Source organism: Lytechinus variegatus, chromosome 2 (genome assembly GCF_018143015.1).
Source record: "Lytechinus variegatus isolate NC3 chromosome 2, Lvar_3.0, whole genome shotgun sequence".
Taxonomy (NCBI): domain Eukaryota; kingdom Metazoa; phylum Echinodermata; class Echinoidea; order Temnopleuroida; family Toxopneustidae; genus Lytechinus; species Lytechinus variegatus.
The window spans coordinates 2,288,612-2,297,467 of NC_054741.1; positions in this window are offsets into that span (position 1 = coordinate 2,288,612).

Here is an 8,856-nt window from a genome sequence, read left to right on the forward strand (position 1 = left end):
CGGTACCCTTCTGATTCATGCATTATCGATAAAAATATGCCCTTATCAATTGTGCTTTGTAATCTTTTGAGTAGGAGGAAAAACAATGTTAACTCTTTTATTTGAATTCATTATCAGTGCAAGATCACTCTCTATTCCAATGTTTTAATTATTATTTTTTTCCATCATACTTGTGCATGGACCAAGATATATGTTGTTTGCAGACTTTTCACTGTAGCAGGCCTACACAACATAACGCAGGTTTAAGCACCTATAGAGTACAGTAAAATTGCAAAATTCTAGTACATTCCTAGAATATCAATATTTTGTAGATTATATTATGTATAACATACCTACAATGTGTAATTTTCCCAGTATGCTAAACATGTGCATTATTTCCAGTATATTCTAGTTCTTTATCTTTTGTCATTAAAGACAGCTGTCATTTTATATGTACGCATAACACACTTGCGCACCCCACAATTCACAAATGAGTTTAAGTGGATGGGGACTTTGTATTTACATGTACTTCATGATAATGGTTATCTTAGTGAGTTTGTCTGATTTGAAGAAAGCCAACAACAGTTCCTTTTGGGAAAATCTTCAATACTGAATTAATTTTGTTTTTCAATCTGGACCAGCCAGCCCCCCCCCCGAAAAAAAATACATAGGGGCAATTGGCACCCCCTTCCCTGTACAGAACACATGTTCACCATGTGTGACATCTGAGCCGTCTTACAAAGAGTTACGACTTACGATTGATCCAATCAATCTCAATATGGAAATCCATCCAAACCATAATTTTCTACAGGAAATTTGCACAATCTCTTTAGTAAACAAAGAGAATCACACAGAATCTTCAAGAGAATGATAAATGCATTAATATACATCCTATCTAGAAAATATTTTGAACAAAATTTGTATTTTAGATGTTGATGTTGCTGGCTTTCCATAGTTGTGTGTTGATGGATCAATTGCAACTCTTTGTAAGACGGGACCAGTCACTATCACACCGGAGATGCCGACTCCTGGGGCCTGTTTCATAAAACTTTTATAATAACAAATTTGCAATAACAGTTAAAAGCTACTGAAATCCTTCTATCTGAACTTTATATTTGTTATTATATATCAAGTCTTTATGAAACAGGGTTCAGATTATTTCCAATGACATGCTATCTATTGCTTTGGAGATGCGTTTGGTGGTGTGACTTAAGCATGCTGGGAACTACGTAAAGCATATTATGTTAGGAAAATGGGCACCGTTCAGAAAATATACATTTCTCCCTTCTTCATATCTAATCATTTGTTGAATGTTGGTCATCTATTCACATTGTAATGACTAAATAGGGTGCTAATTATAAATTTTTACACTCAAGAAAATATAGTAATAGTCAATGTACGAGTAGATATGAGATAGTTTATTAAAAGAAATATGAATATCAGTGGAACTTTGTAAACTTTAGCATGACTGGGCTGACAAAACCTTTTATCTCAATATTTAGAAAATTTTGAGGGCAGCGTGAAAAAGGTTGCATTTAAAAAATATATCAATGGTGGCAGTCGACTGATACCGGTGAAGAACTCTTTCAAAACAAAGGGAGGCTACCCATGTTAGAACTCTAAAATCTAACTTATTCTGAGCTTTCATAAAAATGTTTGAATTTTGAGATATGAGGTTTTATCGGCCCCGCAGCGATAAGAACCTTCCAAAATAAATCTTGCCAAATGTCACTTTTTCCGGGGGGGCCACTTACATTGACGAGTGGATACCATGCGCGACCAAAAAAACACGTAAATAGGATGTCTTTTTCACGACAGGGCACGTTACGTACGTAACGTGAAAAGGGTGTCAAAAACACAAAAATAATGAAAAAAGGGTATCTATTTCGCTAGGAAAATTACGTGTTTAGGGTCGAATTTGCGGGGATGATAAAACAAAATTAAAATGTTTTATAAAGGATGTCCTTTTTGCCCCAACACTTCGTGTTTAGAGTCCGATTTGCACGAGGTGTAGAAGGTGGGGTCGTACTAAACCAAATAAGGTAAAGCCGACAACCAAAGGACCAGTAACAATAAAACATTCCTGTACTTGTTTAGGGGTTCATTTCAGGGAATATTTGCCAAGAGTATCGTTTTGTTTCCAATACTTGTTAAGGGTAGGGTTTCACATGCCAATACTTGTTAAGGGGTGCATTTTCAGAATATGGAAATTACGTGTTTAGGGTGCTTTTTGAGACCCCATGGTCGCGCATGGTATCCACTCGTGAATGGAAGTGGCCCCCCCCCCCCCCCCCGGGCACTGTTTGCACATCGTCTTAAAGGCCTCAACCAGATATGACCTTTTAAAGCTTAGCAAAATATACCAGTGAAAGAGAAATAGCTTATTTTTGCCAATAAATGCGCATTTCACACGTGTAAATACATGCAGTTAGGATATTCAAGTAGGGGGGGGGGGACTGACACAATGTTTCACCCCCCCACTCCCAGAACAATTGGTTTGCAGCTTGAAGTCATGTCAGTGGTGCATTAATGCTTCATGTCTAAAAACAATGCTTCAAAGATGGACAAGTTTGACATGTCATATATCTTCATGGCGATTACATTGCTGCATCATGAATTTGTGCATGCAGCCATTGACAGATTATTTTGTGCTAATTTCTTTTGTTTACTATACAAAAGAAATTGATTGGTCACCCCCCCCAACAAATTGTTATCCTCTGTGTCATCCCACTGACTTTGTACACAGAGGTAGGTCCGTATTCTCAAAAGAGATTTCAATTAGTACAGAACCATGGACTGCGCAGATTATCTGCATAGTCCATGGTTTTGTACCAGGGTATAATTGAAACCTCTTGAGAAAACGGGCCAGGTTTTTGAGCTTTATCGCACCATGTCTCCATGTGGCCGTCTACTTTCCTTATTAGTAAGAAATGCTTGTATTGTTGACTTTTTTAAAAAAGGATGTCACCATTCTGGCGAGTAACTGTATTGTACATGTTTAGATCACTGAAATTTGCTGAAGAAAAAACAGAAGTGATATTATCATTTGGGACTTCTCTTTAAATCTTAGCATTGCAAAGTTTTTTGATTATTCTAATCTCAATGATGTTATTTCATGTACTTTGTCAGCCTTGTACACTTATAGAAAAGTATGTATGTATGCGCATTTGTATAATGATATATATGCAATAAACTAAGACACCATAAAAAAAAATGTTTTTAATGCTTCTTTAATGCTGGTCATTTTTACCATGACCTGATGAGCAGGAAATAATAGAGAAAGAATTATACAGTGTGTCAGAAAACGTGAAACCCGAATCCTTTAATGAATTACATATGAAATTAGTGTCACTGCATGAAGTCTATATACATGCATTACTCTGAGGTACAAGAATTGCAGGTTTGTAGGTCACGAGTCACATCATGGCTCCGATACACAAAGGTTAGCGATTAATTGCTAAATGAAATGGCCTATCAGGATCGCCGTTGCATACACAATTAGCTCAGTAGGCTGACTAGGAACCAATCAGAATCCGTCATTCAAATAACAATTAATCGCTATTAAAACGTTTGTGTTACGGAACCCAGTAGTGTATTTGGTGTTGTGATAATTTGTCCAAGGTTGGGAGGAGGGGAACACTTGAATTTAGGGGTGCAGGCCCCAAAACTGAAACATACTCTTAAAGAACTGAAGTTTCTTTGAAATGCAGGGTGTTAGGAACTAGATGGCCTTCTGCCAATGGGGTCGTTTAGGAACTGCAATGAGGTGTTTAGGAGTGGGGGAGAAGAGGTTAGGCAATAAAGATGGGTGGAAACAATATGCTTGGGAACTGCTGGAAAGGCACGAAATGGGGGGTCTTATCATCACGATCATCAGCATCACTATCATCTCATGACCACCACCATCATCACTATCATCATCTCATGACCACCACCATCATCACTCTCATCTCCATCCTCATCATCATCATCATCACCACCACCACCATCCTCCTCATTTCATCATCAGCAAAATCCTCATCACCATCATCCTCCTGCTCATCTTCACCATCCTCCTCATCATCACAAATTCCATCATCAGCATTACGATCATCATCATTACCTCCATCATCATCATTACCTCCATCATCATCATCATCATTACCTCCATCATCATTACCACCATCATCATCATCATTACCTCCATCATCATCATCATCACCACCATCATCATCATCATCATTACCTCCATCATCATCATTACCTCCATCATCATCATCATTACCTCCATCATCATCATCATTACCACCATCATCATCATTACCACCATCATCATCATCATTACCTCCATCATCATCATTACCTCCATCATCATCATTACCTCCATCATCATCATCATCATTACCTCCATCATCATCATCATTACCTCCATCATCATCATCATTACCTCCATCATCATCATCATCATTACCTCCATCATCATCATCATTACCTCCATCATCATCATCATTACCTCCATCATCATCATCATTACCTCCATCATCATCATCATTACCTCCATCATCATCATTACCACCATCATCATCATTACCTCCATCATCATCATTACCTCCATCATCATCATCATTACCACCATCATCATCATCATTACCTCCATCATCATCATCATTACCTCCATCATCATCATTATTTCCTCCATCATCATCATTACCTCCATCATCATCATTACCTCCATCATCATCATCATTACCTCCATCATCATCATCATTACCTCCATCATCATCATTACCTCCATCATCATCATTACCTCCATCATCATTACCACCATCATCATCATTACCTCCATCATCATCATTACCTCCATCATCATCATTACCTCCATCATCATCATTACCTCCATCATCATCATTACCATCATCATCATCATTACCTCCATCATCATCATTACCTCCATCATCATCATTACCTCCATCATCATCATTACCTCCATCATCATCATCATTACCTCCATCATCATCATTACCTCCATCATCATCATCATTACCACCATCATCATCATCATCATTACCTCCATCATCATCATTACCACCATCATCATCATCATTACCTCCATCATCATCATCATTACCTCCATCATCATCATTACCACCATCATCATCATTACCTCCATCATCATCATTACCTCCATCATCATCATCATTACCACCATCATCATTACCTCCATCATCATCATCATTACCTCCATCATCATCATTACCTCCATCATCATCATTACCTCCATCATCATCATCATTACCACCATCATCATCATCATTACCACCATCATCATCATCATCATCATTACCTCCATCATCATCATTACCACCATCATCATCATCATTACCTCCATCATCATCATCATTACCTCCATCATCATCATTACCTCCATCATCATCATTACCACCATCATCATCATTACCTCCATCATCATCATTACCACCATCATCATCATCATTACCTCCATCATCATCATCATTACCTCCATCATCATCATCATTACCTCCATCATCATCATTACCACCATCATCATCATTACCTCCATCATCATCATCATTACCTCCATCATCATCATCATCATTACCTCCATCATCATCATCATTACCTCCATCATCATCATCATTACCTCCATCATCATCATCATTACCTCCATCATCATCATCATTACCTCCATCATCATCATTACCACCATCATCATCATTACCTCCATCATCATCATTACCACCATCATCATCATTACCTCCATCATCATCATCATTACCTCCATCATCATCATCATTACCTCCATCATCATCATCATTACCTCCATCATCATCATCATCATTACCTCCATCATCATCATCATTACCTCCATCATCATCATCATTACCTCCATCATCATCATCATTACCTCCATCATCATCATCATTACCTCCATCATCATCATCATTACCTCCATCATCATCATCATTACCTCCATCATCATCATCATTACCTCCATCATCATCATTACCACCATCATCATCATTACCTCCATCATCATCATTACCTCCATCATCATCATCATTACCACCATCATCATCATCATTACCTCCATCATCATCATCATTACCTCCATCATCATCATTATTACCTCCATCATCATCATTACCTCCATCATCATCATTACCTCCATCATCATCATCATTACCTCCATCATCATCATTACCTCCATCATCATCATTACCTCCATCATCATCATTACCACCATCATCATCATCATTACCTCCATCATCATCATTACCTCCATCATCATCATCATTACCTCCATCATCATCATTACCTCCATCATCATCATCATTACCTCCATCATCATTACCTCCATCATCATCATTACCTCCATCATCATCATCATTACCTCCATCATCATCATTACCTCCATCATCATCATTACCTCCATCATCATCATTACCATCATCATCATCATTACCTCCATCATCATCATTACCTCCATCATCATCATTACCTCCATCATCATCATTACCTCCATCATCATCATCATTACCTCCATCATCATCATTACCTCCATCATCATCATCATTACCTCCATCATCATCATTACCACCATCATCATCATCATTACCTCCATCATCATCATTACCTCCATCATCATCATCATTACCTCCATCATCATCATCATTACCTCCATCATCATCATTACCTCCATCATCATCATCATTACCTCCATCATCATCATTACCACCATCATCATCATCATTACCTCCATTATCATCATCATTACCTCCATCATCATCATTACCTCCATCATCATCATCATTACCTCCATCATCATCATTACCACCATCATCATCATCATTACCTCCATCATCATCATCATTACCTCCATCATCATCATTACCTCCATCATCATCATCATTACCACCATCATCATCATCATTACCTCCATCATCATCATTACCTCCATCATCATCATTACCTCCATCATCATCATCATTACCACCATCATCATCATCATTACCACCATCATCATCATCATCATCATTACCTCCATCATCATCATTACCTCCATCATCATCATCATTACCTCCATCATCATCATCATTACCTCCATCATCATCATTACCTCCATCATCATCATTACCACCATCATCATCATTACCTCCATCATCATCATTACCACCATCATCATCATCATTACCTCCATCATCATCATCATTACCTCCATCATCATCATCATTACCTCCATCATCATCATTACCTCCATCATCATCATTACCTCCATCATCATCATCATTACCTCCATCATCATCATTACCACCATCATCATCATCATTACCTCCATCATCATCATTACCTCCATCATCATCATCATTACCTCCATCATCATCATTACCTCCATCATCATCATCATTACCTCCATCATCATCATTACCTCCATCATCATCATTACCTCCATCATCATCATCACCACCATCATCATCATCATTACCTCCATCATCATCATTACCTCCATCATCATCATTACCTCCATCATCATCATTACCTCCATCATCATCATCATTACCTTCATCATCATCATTACCTCCATCATCATCATCATTACCTCCATCATCATCATTACCTCCATCATCATCATCATTACCTCCATCATCATCATTACCTCCATCATCATCATCATTACCTCCATCATCATCATTACCTCCATCATCATCATCATTACCTCCATCATCATCATTACCTCCATCATCATCATTACCACCATCATCATCATCATTACCTCCATCATCATCATCATTACCTCCATCATCATCATTACCTCCATCATCATCATCATTACCTCCATCATCATCATTACCACCATCATCATCATCATTACCTCCATCATCATCATCATTACCTCCATCATCATCATTACCTCCATCATCATCATCATTACCTCCATCATCATCATCATTACCTCCATCATCATCATCATTACCTCCATCATCATCATTACCTCCATCATCATCATTACCACCATCATCATCATCATTACCTCCATCATCATCATCATTACCACCATCATCATCATTACCTCCATCATCATCATCATTACCTCCATCATCATCATTACCTCCATTATCATCATCATTACCTCCATCATCATCATTACCTCCATCATCAGCATTACGATCATCACCATCAGCATCACGATCATCACCATCAGCATCACCATCATCTCCATCATCCTCATCACTATTATCAGCATCACTATCATCATCATCATCCTGATCACCGCACTATGCTGGCGAACAGGAGCAAATGTCATGGAACCCAATAGGAGACATTTGTTCCTGTGACAATTGCTCCAGTCTTGATACCTCAGAGAGCATGGGGTTAGAATTAGGATTGTAATATAGTTTTTTGGTTCAGAATAATGTAACAATAAGGATTGGGGTTTATTGAGCTGTGGAGGGTAGATTTTATGCTGGGCTTCCCATGAGGATTTTCCATCCGAGCAGTTGTCGCCAGAGCAAATGTCATAGAACCTACTGGTTTTTGCAATTTTGAAACCCTTTTCAGTCTTCTTGAGTATAAAGCCCTTTTTTACGTGATTTTAAGGACAAGCATGGTGCGATCCATCTTGTAATGACAGGACCCCCCCCAAAAAAAAAAATCCTCATAGACTTTGAAACAATCTAGTCAGTTGAGCTTACAAGTTTGAAGTTGTTTCAAATGGCATTTTTTATTGCAACAAGGTAAACTACTATGCTACTCCAAACAATCACACAGGATTACAGGATACAAACGCTTTATATATAAGATAATTATCTGTTATATTAAGGACAATATCAATATATTATGCAATTTGTTGTATAAAGACATATCTAAGAATATCAGCTG